The 13,203-nt window shown below is 41.6% G+C and overlaps 1 pseudogene; it reads left to right on the plus strand.

The window, feature by feature from the left end:
• The first annotated feature begins 12,363 nt into the window (after nt 1–12,363).
• LOC147880229 (uncharacterized) lies at nt 12,364–12,966 on the plus strand (annotated as a pseudogene).
• Nucleotides 12,967–13,203: the final 237 nt, after the last annotated feature.

A 13,203-nucleotide genomic window follows, 5' to 3' on the forward strand; every position in this document is an offset into this window, starting at 1 on the left:
CCACTCGTGATATGCCAAGGTGACCGTTGTGCATTTATGTCACTGACTTATTAGCTGTAGATGCGGTTGGTACACCGCCCATGAATAATAGCTGAATGACAGTTATCCTTATGTACTCTAGTTCGTGGCTCAGTTAGTATGCCACCTTAGTTAGCTGAGTTTGGTTTGAGACCCACATATACAGTTCTTCTATTTCTTTGTACTAGAGTTCTTTTGGCTTTCACAACTAAGAAGAGGAAAATTGTTTTTCAGCCTCCACCTTTGTGTGTATTCCCCCATTGTGTAAGTGAGAAAGCCGCAAGTGACACTCCTTCCTTCTCTCCCACTATCTTCACATGGTATCAGAGCGAAGCCCTCATTGACTTTATTTTTTTGACTGGAGGCCATTTCGGGGCCCAGTTTGGAGGTGGAAGTTCTCCGCACGACTCAGAAAAGGCCCTATTTTTGCTGTGCGACCAGTGTTTTGTAGGTCGATGAAAAGTTGCTGCAGAAATTGCATCGTATGCTTATGCGCAGAGATATTGAGAGTTACAGAATCATCCTTGTTTTCTGTTGATGCAAAATTGTCACTAGAAAGTGACTGTGTGGTCAAATACCACTTTCATTAGTTTTGCAGATTTGCCCTTGTGAGGCTGAAGTTGTGTTTTTTGCAGTGAGAATATTTTGCAGTGTTCTGTAATGGCGTTTGATTCTCTTTCATGAATTGTCATTGAAAAGCTTGACAAGAACAACTTCCAAGCATGGAAGTTTAGAATGACGAATTTCCTTATGGGAAAAGGATATTGGGAATTCATTACAGGAAATGAAGGAGAACCAGTTCTTTCTAATGTTCCCAATCAACAGGAAATGAAGGCATTTAAAGGATGGCATGAGAGAGCCAGAAAAGTTATGCACAGGCTGTCTATCAGTATTTTAGATTCTATAATTGTGCATTTTCAGGATGCAAGTACGCCAAAGGAGGCATGGGATACTTTGGCAAAATTGTATAGCACAAATATGCAAGCCAGGCAAATGCAGCTCAAGCAGGAGTTGCACAATGTGCAGAGAGAAAGTATAAGCATCAATGACTACCACATGAAGGTGAAGAAGATTGCAGATGCACTTGCTTCCATTGGGTCACTAGTGGAAGATGATGATTTAGTTTCTGTGACCTTGAATGGTCTAGGAAAGGATTATGCACAGTTTCGGACATCCATTTTCGTCAGTGAAAAATTTCCTAATTTTGAGGAGTTGATTGCTTTTCTAATTTCTGAGGAGCAGAGAACTGGTGGTGCATCTTCTTCAGGAGGAACTTCAAAAGAAATTGTCTTCTACTCAAATGCTGGAAGAGGTAGAGGCAAAGGTAGAGAAGGCCGATCTCGATGCCGTGGTAGAAATTAGAATATGCAGCAAACTCAAGAAAACCAGTCCTATGGAGGAGGACGTGGTAACTCTAGAGGCAAGGGGAGCCAAAGAGTTTGTGGTGGATGGCAAAGAGGCCAAAATGCAAACAGCAATGTTGAATGCTACTACTGTGGTAAAATAGGTCATATGGCTAAAGATTGCTATAAAAAGCAGAATGACATCATGTTTTGCAGCAAGGGAATTATGCATCTTCTAGTAGATAGGGTGATGATAGAAATGAGCATCTGTTTATGGTGCAGCACATGACCAATTCTGTGACAAGTGTAGAAGAAAGCAACGATGTGTGGTATGTTGACTCATGTGCGTCAAACCACATGACAGGTCATGCAGAATGGATGCAGGATGCAAGGAAAATGGAAAAACTAGGATTTGTGGAGACTGGTGATGATACTACATAGCCTATTGTGCAGATTGGTAAAATTCCTTTGTCTATGCAGGATGGGAAAAAGAAATACCTGTCAGATGTATTTCATGTTCCGAATATCACCAAGAACCTGGTTTCTATTGGTCAAATGGTTCAGCAGGGCTTGCAGGTCAGATTTAATCCTCATGATGCTTTGTTGAGGATATGAAAAATAAAGGTTGTCTTGCTAGCAAAAGGAAAGAAGAAGGGCAGGATGTTTACGTTGGATGCAGACATGCCTAAATTGAGTGCAGCAATGTTTGCACATGGGATCGGTGTAGTTGCAATTATTGATATCTGGCATAAACGCATTGTTCATGTTAATGTACAGTGAATTAAATCAATGCAGGCCAAAAATATTGTTGCAAGATTGCCTAAATTCAAGGTTGCAGAAATGCATAAGGTATGTGAAGCTTTTCAATTTGGAAAACAGGCAAGGAAACCATTTTCTAGACATGTTCAAGAGAGTAAGAAGCCATTGGAATTAATCCACTTTGATGTGTGGACTACTAAAGCTGCATCTATTGGAGGCTATCATTATTTTGTCACTTTTATTGATGACTATAGCAGAAAAGTTTGGGTGTATTTTATGAAAAAGAAAAGTGAAGTGTTTGGGCATTTCAAAGCTTTTAAAGCTATGGTTGAAAAAGAAACAAGCCTACAAATAAAATGCCTAAGGTCAGATGGAGGGGGAGAGTACCTCTCAAATGAGTTTGCAAGGTTCTTGCAAGAGCATGGCATAAAGCAGCAATATTCATGCAGTCATACCCCACAACAAAATGGACTTGCAAAAAGGAAAAATAGGCATATTGGAGAGGTATCTCGTGCCATGCTAAACGAAAAAGTCCTGCTATATTTTTATTGGGCTGAAGCAATTGCTACAGTAGTCTACATAATGAATAGGACTCCCACTGTAGCAATACATAACATGACTCCAGAGGAGAGGTATAATGGAAGGAAACTAGATATTTCTCATTTGAAAATTTTTTGTTGCATTACCTATGTTCATGTGCCAGATGAGTTGAGGTCCAAGTTGGATCCAAAAGCTGAGAAGTGCATCTTTATTGGTTATTCTCTGCAGTAGAAAGGGTATAGATGCTATAACCCTTCTACTCGTAAGTTTACAGTGAGCAGAGATGTTGTTTTTTATGAGATGAGTAGCTGGTATAAACCAGTAAATGTGATTGATGATGAAGATGCACAAAATGGTAATGCTACACATGATTCACAGCAGCAATCACAAAATATTAGTGGACCTGGAGTGTCCTCTAGCAGTGGTTCACATTCTTTGCCATGGACAGGTAGATTGAGATTAGGAGAATCTCCTCAAAGCAATGTAGATAGTGGTATGCAGGTATCACAAAAAGGAAAAGAGAAGGTAGATCAGCCCATGTTTGATGTGAATGCAGGTCACTCTTATGTGGATGGTGAATCCAATGGCTCAGAATAGAGCATTGATGATGAGTTGGGTATTCCTTCTGTTGTTACACTTGGAGTAAGGAAGACCAGGGATGTTTTGAGAGCACCTGGAAGTGAGACTATTTTGCACAGGTCTACCAGAGCTAGGTATCCTGTGGATAGGCTGAAATATGATGGATTTATAGCCATTCACTATGCCTATATGGTCAAAGTGAAACAGGAACCAGAACCCACTTCTTTTGAGCAAGCCATGGGAAAAGAAAAATGGGAGAAAGCCATGGACGAAGAAATGGATGCCTTGGAAGCAAATGCTACATGGGAATTGGTACCTTTGCCTAAAGACAAGAATGCAATTGGCTGTAAGTGGGTTTATAAGGTGAAGCACAATGCAGATGCTTCTCTGAATAGATACAAGGCAAGATTAGTTGTCAAGGGGTATGCACAGACATATGGCATTGATTATGAAGAAACATTCAGTCAGGTTGCAAGGATGGCAACCGTAAGAGTAGTCATTTCTATGGCTGCATCAAAGGGATGGTCTTTACATCAGATGGATGTAAAGAATGCCTTCTTGCATGGTGATTTGCAAGAAGAGGTCTATATGGAGCAGCCACCAGGTTATGTGCATGCTGTTCATCCTGAGTTTGTTTGCAGGTTGAAGAAAGCCTTGTATGGCTTGAAGCAAGCACCTAGAGCATGATCTGACAAGATAGGACAGTATCTTGTTACTATTGGCTTTTAGACTTCCAAGGCAGGTTTCTCACTTTATGTGAGAAAAACAGAGAAAGGTATTATGTTGCTTGTCATTTATGTTGATAATTTGATCATCACAGGTGATAGTGATGAAGATATCCTTCATGTGAAAATGCTATTGAAGCAGAAGTTTGAGATGAAGGATTTGGGAGAGCTGCGTTATTTCTTGGGCATTGAGGTCATTAGATCACCAAGTGGGATACGGCTCTTGCAGAGGCAGTATGGATTGGACATGCTATCCAAATATGGGATGACAGGATATAAGCCTATTTCAGTTCCTTTGGAGTAGAATGTGAAGCTGAGCGCAGATGCAGGTGAGCTTCTAGAAGACCCTACTATGTACAGACGCATAGTAGAAAGTTTGATTTATATGAATATTATGAGGCCAGATTTGAGCTATGCTGTTGGAGTGGTAAGTCAGTTAATGCAGGCTCCAAGGAAACTGCACTTAGATGCGGCTAGATGCATACTCAAGTATGTGAAGTCCACATTGCAGTATGGACTATTTTATGAGACTGGGGTTCAGATAGAGTTGCATGGATACACTAATGCTGATTGGGCTGGTAGTATTTCTGATAAACGATCCACCAGTGGATATGTGTGCTCTTTTGGGAGTGTTGCAGTCACTTGGAGTAGCAAGAAACAGCCTACAGTTGCCTTGTCGAGCACAGAGGCTGAGTACAGGGGTGCAGCAATGGCTGCATGTGAGGTAGCTTGGTTGCATAAGCTACTTTATGATATGCATCAGTCTATAGATGGGCCAATTGTCATTTATTATGACAACATGAGCAGTATACACTTGGCAAATAACCCAGTCTATCATGCTAGAACAAAGCACATTGAGGTGCATTATTACTATGTGTAGGAGAAGGTTTTACTAGGTCTTATTGATCTAGTTTATGTCAGCACAGAGGATCAGGTAGCTAACATATTCACAAAGGCATTGGGCGCAGAGAAGCTGCACAAGTTCAGAGACCCACTTGGTGTGCAGGAATTGGGATTGAGCTCGAGGGGGAGTGTTGAGATATCGAGCTCCACTCGTGATATGCCAAGGTGACCATTGTGCATTTATGTCACTGACTTGTTAGCTGCAGATGCGGTTGGTACACTGCCCATGAATAATAGCTGGATGACAGCTATCCTTATGTACTCTAGTTCATGGCTTAGTTAGTATGCCACCTTAGTTAGCTGAGTTTGGATTGAGACCCACATATAGGGTTCTTCTATTTCTTTATACTAGAGTTCTTTTGGCTTTCACAACTAAGAAGAGGAAAACTATTTTTCAGCCTCCACCTTTGTGTGTATTCCCCCATTGTGTAAGTGAGAAAGCCGCAAGTGAGACTCCTTCCTTCTCTCCCACTATCTTCACATCCTACCCTTGGCAATCAATTTGCAGCCATTACCAAACTCCTCAATGAAGCATCCATGCGTAGTAAACCTTACTTGGAGATTCTGCTCAGTCACTTCTCCAACTGATAGCAAATTTTTTGTAATGGAAGGTACATGCAATACCTCTTTTAGCTTCTTTGTTTGCCCATCATGCATGACTAAGGGCGCTACTTCTGTATGTGTAATATCATGTTGGGTGTCATCCCCAGTACCGTAACATAACCATGTGTTCCAGGAGTCATCTCATCAAACCACTCACCATGTGGTGTCATGTGGTTAGATGCTCCTAAGTCAATATACCACACATCCTCAAGACCAACATCAATGGCCTTATCACCCTGCACATGTGTCATAGCAAACAACTGATGTGGAGCTGAACCATGTGCATGAATGGAAGAAGTACAGTGTCCCTATTGATTTGCCTTCGCTCTTTGATTAGCTTGCTTCTTGTAACAATCTTTGGCAATGTGGCCAACCTTGCCACAATAATGACATGTCTTATTGTTATTAGAATTATGCGTAGTCTGTTATGGTTGTTGCCAAGTACCTCTACCATGAGAAGTGCCTCTGCCCCTACCTCTAAAGGTATAACCTCCTCTTTGAGGTGAATAAGTGGGAGATTGAGAGACCTCTCTAGCATCAACTCTACCATGTCCACCATGGCCTCTCTGATTAGACTAGAACACAGCATCTCTACTCTGTGAGCTACTAGAGCTAGAGTTTAACTTCCTCATGAATCAATAATGCAACAAGCTCATTAAAATCCGGCATGTCCTGCCTCACAGAAATGGATGTATCAAAAGCCTTATACTCAGGCCCTAAGCCATTCAATGTCAATGCAACCAAATCATCATCTGAAACTGCAACTTCAATGGATGCAAGCTGATCTACTATAGTTTTAATCTCGGTCATATATTCCTAAATGGACCTCCCCCTTCTTGACATATTGTTGAACTTCTGCTTCAACTGAATCGTTCGGGCACTAGTGGTAGTACCATAATAGCGAGTCCAAATAGGCCATGCATCCTTTGGGGACTTGCAATTCATTATCTACATAAATGGCCATAGCATCGGAAATACATATAGATAGCCAATGGAGCACCTTTTGTGCCCTCTCAAGCCATGTCTTATGAGCTTTTTCTGATCTACAGTAACATTCCTTTCAGGCATTCTCGGATCTGGCTCATCACCTAAGACAACATTCCAATAGCCCTTTCCAATCAAAAAATTCTCCATGCGGAACTTCCATATAGCATAGTTGTTATTATCCAACTTTTCACCAACAATCTGAGTGACATTATCTGAGCTACTAGAGTTTGCCATGCTGGCAAAATCAACCTCCAATCACAGGAGTATGCAACAATAATCAGGGCTATGCAAAGCCACTATAATCAAATATATCTACCAACAATATCCAATAATATCACTGCAAAAGGCCAATCACTGGCAGCTCAAGCATGAGCAAACAATAGCCAATATAAAGCTGTACATGCATCAAAATGCAACAATCTTGTGGGCATGAAAACCCTCAACAACTAGTGTATCAGTGCAACATCAGATGCATCTGAACCAGAAACATGTGTCCCATAATCACTGCAATATCATGCGTAAATCACAGACCATATCAGGCCTCGGAATGCATCTGCCAACTTTGCATCAACCACTCTCAACCACTGTCTCTGTAAGTCTATGTACCTGCAAGAAAACATATCCCCAAGCACAAGTCTACCAACCCTATAGCGGTGGGATATGCCAATCCTTGCAGTAAAAAGAATAAGAAAAAGTGTAGTGTAGATAAACAAAGCACTTGTATTTCTTTTTCCAACTATGAGTGTGAACCGATCTCTTGAGAGTCTTCAAGAGGTCTTCTTCCCTCAGCCTCCAAGCTTTAACATGTAGTCTTCAACAAACTTGAATAGATGCAACTTCCATAGCTTCAATATACTATATTTCTTCACAAGAACTTTTAAAACAAAAATTTGGGGGTGTAAACGATCAAATTTGGGCAAAAAACAATAGACCCGGTCCAAAGTACCTGAAATTACTCAGAGCGACGAAATTGAGTAAAGAAGAGTATTCATTTGTAGAATTTCAATGTTGTAACCAAATTTGCCTATAGAAGAGAGGACAGGACGAGAATTCTTCAATATAGGCCTAGCACGTTTCTCTTATCCTCAGAAACGACCAGGGTTCTACCTCAACACATCACTCTAGTACAACAACTCATCCATAAGCATTCGCTATGATACCATGTCAAAAGAACGGAAGTGAACCAAGAATGACAAAGAACACTAGGAGAGCAAGCAGTCTCCAACACACAGTCTATTCCATCATGAAGAAGAAGAAGTACACAAACATAACTTCACTCTCTTGTTCTAACCAAATGAACTCAAGCCCTACATAAACCCTAACTGATGAGATAAGAACTAACCATGGTATGAACCATGATCTAACTGCGAACAGACTAACCAATCACAATAATGATAATCATATCCAGATATCCATGAGATATCTAAGCTTGACTCTCAATAATTAATGCTTTACTGCCATGCACATACACACATCAATCAAGCATCAAGCAGTTGAAAATTACACTTTTCTCATTGAAATTGATGACCGATGCATACTGTCTCATGCCCTACCATTATACACAAGGGTTTTTAGTATGTTTTCAAGTCTGGGTTCCTTAGGATGGCTATTGATCATGAATTCCTAGGCCAAAACACTTGTACCATGTGGAAAGTCACCATTTATGGGTTCACTTCACAAAACAAGTACTCTATGGTTATGTCTAAATGAAGTTCTAAGGTTACCAAGAGCTTTAGCACAGAAAATAAACATAACTTGCTTTTTGAATGATTCAATTCCGGTGTCATTCACTTATTCAACAAACTAGGGTTTCGTTTTTCGTAATTTGGCCGGTCTAACAAAGCAAATACCCTAATGAAATTCCGGAATAAAAATCAGATGCTACAAGCACATTCGGCATGAAAAAATAACATAAATTGTTATTTCGTATTTTTCATTTCGGCATCCGTACGATCAATTTCCAATGAGTAGAATGCAAAAAATTCAAAATTTTAAACCATGGCAACTTAAACCACAAGAACTCACCTAAACACAAGAAATTTTCAACCAATTTTCTAAGGAATATTCTCTAGAATACACTTTGAATATGTCTAAAAGATTCCATGCTAACTTGGTTATCCGATGGAACCGAATGTGAACTGCCAGTTGGATTCCAAGTCGAACCGGTCAAAGTCAGCTGGTCAAAGTCCAAGGTCAACTGCTGACTGTGTTGATTGCCATGTGTCACTGCCAAGCTAGCTGCCATGTCATCCGAGCCTAGCTAGCTACCACCTCACTATCTAGCTAGTTGCCTAGCAGGTGCCACATGTCTTCATCAGAACTATCCACATGTCGCATGCTTATTGGTCCACGTGTTGAGCATATGAGCAGCCACGTGTCGGCTACTAGTTGGAGGGGATTTATACAAGGTTGATTCAAAGGTTTGGCCAAGAAGAAGACAAATTCTCGACGGAATTCTTACAATGGATGGAATTGGAAATGGACGGAATGCTTGCCTGTCGACGGAACGCAGAGGGATGATGGAATCGCGATGAGAATTTGGGTCGGAATGCTAATGGAAACACCACAAAACTGTCGACGAATGTAGCTGTTGTCGGAGAACAGAAAGAGATTGATTGAAGGATGCTTCGTGGAAATCCACAGAATGACAGAATGTTGGCTGTGGGAGGATTCACGTTGTTGGGTTGCTCTCTGGAAGGGAGAAGGAACGATGGAGGTGGATTTCGAAAGGATGCTACTGGCTTGTTTCCATGCCCCATAGCTTGGATGGAGAAGTTGGGTTGTTGAGCAAGGGAGGAAATCTGACGGAGGTCGATTGAAAGGTTGCAAGCTCCCTTCAGTGGTCGGAACGATAGAGAAATTGGCGCTATTATTGAGCATCTGATGGAGAAGTAGATTGAAATGGTGCTGGCTTATCGTGACGGAACGACAAAGAAATTGGGCTGTTGAGCAAGGGATGATAGATTGCGGCCTCCGAGCTTCGTTGCAAGCAGCTGCTTTGTTAGAACGACAAAGAAATTGGGCTATTGTGGAGCATCCGATGGAGAAATTTCATGACAGAATGATAAAGGTGGGTTGTTGAACATCCGATGAAGAAGTTGCAAATGATGACGAACAGCCAATGTAAGTTACAACAAAATGCGGACGAATGACACATCGAATGACAGAATGGCTCATGACAATAATTTGACTCAAACTGGATAGCACCATGACTATGTATGAGGTCGATTCACAGTAGCTTGAGGGGCAACTTATGTAGAGCTTGGACGGAAAGTGCCAGAATTGAGCAGAAGTCGAGGGTGGTGGTGAACGGATTTCTTTGTGCTTGTGAGTGGTCGAACCATTTGTTGCTATAGCTGGTCATGGCGATGAGGCATTATGCATACCAGGCCACTTGAAAAGGCTCTGTCTCCTCCTACTCCTCGTCTCCATCCTCGTAAACAACAGTAATCGGTAAAAGAAAGGGTGATTTACCTTACGAGCAATGGATAGGGGAGGAAAAACCCAAGGGAGAGTTGGGGGAAGCTCATGGGAAGGAGTAGGACGATGTGGGGAGGTGTAAAGAGGAGCCACGTGATGGAGGATTGAGGAAACAATCCTCACAGTCACAGAATGGAGGAGAGAGATGGTGGTACTCCTTTGTGGGAAAGGGAAAAGGAGAACAATGAGGTGGATGGAAGAAAAAAATACAAAGGAGAAGAGAAGACCGAAGAGAAGGGAGAAGTGAGGGAGAGGAGGTTGGCTCGAATCAAGATGCAATAAAAAGAAAAAGTGTACACCTCAATGAGACCCACATGACACTAGCAAAAGCCCCATGATGAGGATCCATCTATCATGTCAAATAAAGTAAAATAAATACATGACACTGTGGCAGATACCATCATGCCCATACCAATCCACTGATGCCCAATCATAGGCACATGATATCCAAGCAAAATAAATGCATGTGCCCTCCAACAGAAAGCCAAAATATGAGTATCACCATGAAGCATGTGTAAACACTGCCATAGGCACAATATCACTGACAAAACCAATGAAATCCTCATGATTTCTATAGCATAGCAACCTACCAAACATGGCTCTGATACACATAAAAAATATGATGCTGTACCGAGCCCCTTGTATCCAACTGACTGGCTCACACATAGGTACACTAACATCTACTGCATAAGTAGGAATCTCAAAGTAAATCAATGCATTAGCATGATTATCCAAATCAAATAGTGCATAACAAATATATCCATGCTAAGGGTCTCACTAACACACCTCACTGATGTAACTGCAAAGCATCTGCCCTCCTGCAAAACCACTGTAAAAACATGCCACATACCATAATGTGAGGGTTGCTGACCATCAGAGCATTTATACATAGTACCATGCCACACTAGAAAAATTTTCTATGATAGTGTCCCTTGCTTTTCTTTCCTTTCTCCTTCTTTTGTCGTTAGCTCAAAGCACTTCAGATAGATTCGATTCAATCCGTGAACTATTTCAGGCACATAATTGGGGTGATATATGGGAGTAGGTAAGACAATATGCCCAAAATGTCCTTCACAATCCTGCTCGACCTTCTTTCTATAGGATTTACATTCACGATCAGCATTTGGTAAACCAAGCCAATTGTTAGTGAGCTCACTTTGCCACTTGATAGTAGCACCCATCTTACTAGGGAAAAAACATCCTTTGTGGTTAGCAGCCCAAGACGAATACTTTTCAACTCCACAAATGGATGTTGAGGAGCCTTCCCCTCCACAGTCTCCATCTAGCCTTAAGTGATCTTCCAAAAAGAAATGATCGCTATTGGGAAAAGGAGGGGTTGTGGTAATGAGCAGGTAAGGGAAGTAAAATGAGAAGCAAAAGGAGGTGGAATCGATAAAGGAGGTGTGCAAGGAGAAGCAAGGAAGGTCCAAAATAGCTCTAGGAGGACAAGAAAATCAAAAGAAGATGGAAGGAAGAAGGAGGAAATTAGAAACAGTAAGAAGAACGCAAGGTCATCACAGCTGCTCATGATTGATAGATGATATTTGTTTCTGTTGAGATATCAAGCTCTATCCCTGATGTATATCATGGGTGACTATCATTTATGTCACCGTCTTGTGTTAGGTATACTTGTGGCATAGTTAGATAGCCACATATGTTTGGATTGGATTCACATATGAACCATGTATTCTAGGGTTACACATATAGTGTATACCCATCTTTCATTGTATCGTTGTTGTGTGCAAAAGTGAAGATAAGCTTCAGCCTCCAACCTTGTGTCCTCTCTCTTTTGTGTGTTGTGAAGAAAGCTACAATCGAGTCTCCTACCTCTCTCCCTCATTCTTTACATGGTACCAGAGCTTGGTTCATGGTGAGGAGCTCAGGCAGCAAGCAGAGGCAAGAGGAGATCATGAAACCCTGGTAAGAGGATCATCATCTCCTTTCTCGTGAGCTTTTGGGAGCATACTGGTGTAGGTAGACAGTCGTGAGTGCAAAGTGCAAAACCTCTAATTGAGGTGCCCTTTGTTGTGGAGCACGAGAGCATTACTTGGAAAAATTCGACTCCATGGGAGTTCCTGTCGCGAAAATTTCCATTCCAAGACCGTTTCGGCCTCCGTTTTGGCATCGCAAAGTTTCAGCAGGCACTCAGGAAAAGTCGCCGTTTTTGACTATGTATGCCCATTTTTCGCCGTTGAGCAAAGTTGCAACAGAAAGGTTGTTGTGTGCCCCATTGCAAAGAATCCAAGAAATGCAGGCAAATTTTGGGTTACTGTGTTTATGCATTTTCGTCACTTGGTGTGACTAGTGGTTGCTTGCCACCGCCCTTGAGAGGCAGAATTTTTTGGTTTTGCAGAATTGTTGCTGTTTGCCCTTGTGAGGCAGAACTCTATTCACTTCTCTTGCAGTCACAGTCTTGACTTTGCAAAATGTCTGAAAATCTGTCAACTATTGTTAGTCAGAATCTCGAGAAGGACAACTTCCAAGCATGGAAGTTCAAGATGACAAACTTCCTTATGGGAAAGGGATTATGGCCATTTATTAATGGTGATGAGCAGGAACCAGTTTTGGGTGCTGCTCCTACTGCTGCAAATTTGAAGACCTTTAAAGAGTGGCATGAAAAGGCCAAGAAGGTAATGTATTGGTTGTCAGTAAGTGTTTCAGACTCAATGATTGTGCATATAGAGGATGCAAAAATGCCAAAGGAGGCATGGGATACATTGGTGAAGCTATACAGCACCAATACCACTGCACGGAAGATGCAACTCAAGCAGGAGTTGCATAATGTGCAGAGGAATAAGCTAAGCATAAACAAGTATGCCATGAAGGTTAAAGGCCTTTCACATTCTCTTGGCTCAATCGGAGCATCTATTGATGATGAAGACTTAGTGTCTGTGACCTTGAATGGTCTTGGGAGAGAATATGCACAATTTTGGACATCCATTGGAGTCCGTGAGACCTTTCCTGATTTTTAGGAACTTGTTACTCTCTTGTTGAGTGAAGAGCAAAGGAATGGTGGTTCAGCCACATGAAGTTCTCAAGAGTTTGCATTCTACTCAAATCCAAATAAAGGCAGAGGTAGAGGAAGAGGCCGTTTTGGTGGCCGTTCAACAAATCAGAACCAACAGCAACAACAGGAAAGGATGTGGTAACTCTAGAGGCAGGGGAAGCCAAAGAGGACAAGGTTCATGGCAAAAGAATCAACAAGTAGATAGCAACACAGAGTGCTATTATTGTGGGAAGCTTGGACACAAAGAGAAGACCTGTTA

Source organism: Dipteris shenzhenensis, chromosome 32, assembly GCF_047967505.1.
Source record: "Dipteris shenzhenensis isolate YYH24624 ecotype China chromosome 32, Dip_SZ_1.0, whole genome shotgun sequence".
Taxonomy (NCBI): domain Eukaryota; kingdom Viridiplantae; phylum Streptophyta; class Polypodiopsida; order Gleicheniales; family Dipteridaceae; genus Dipteris; species Dipteris shenzhenensis.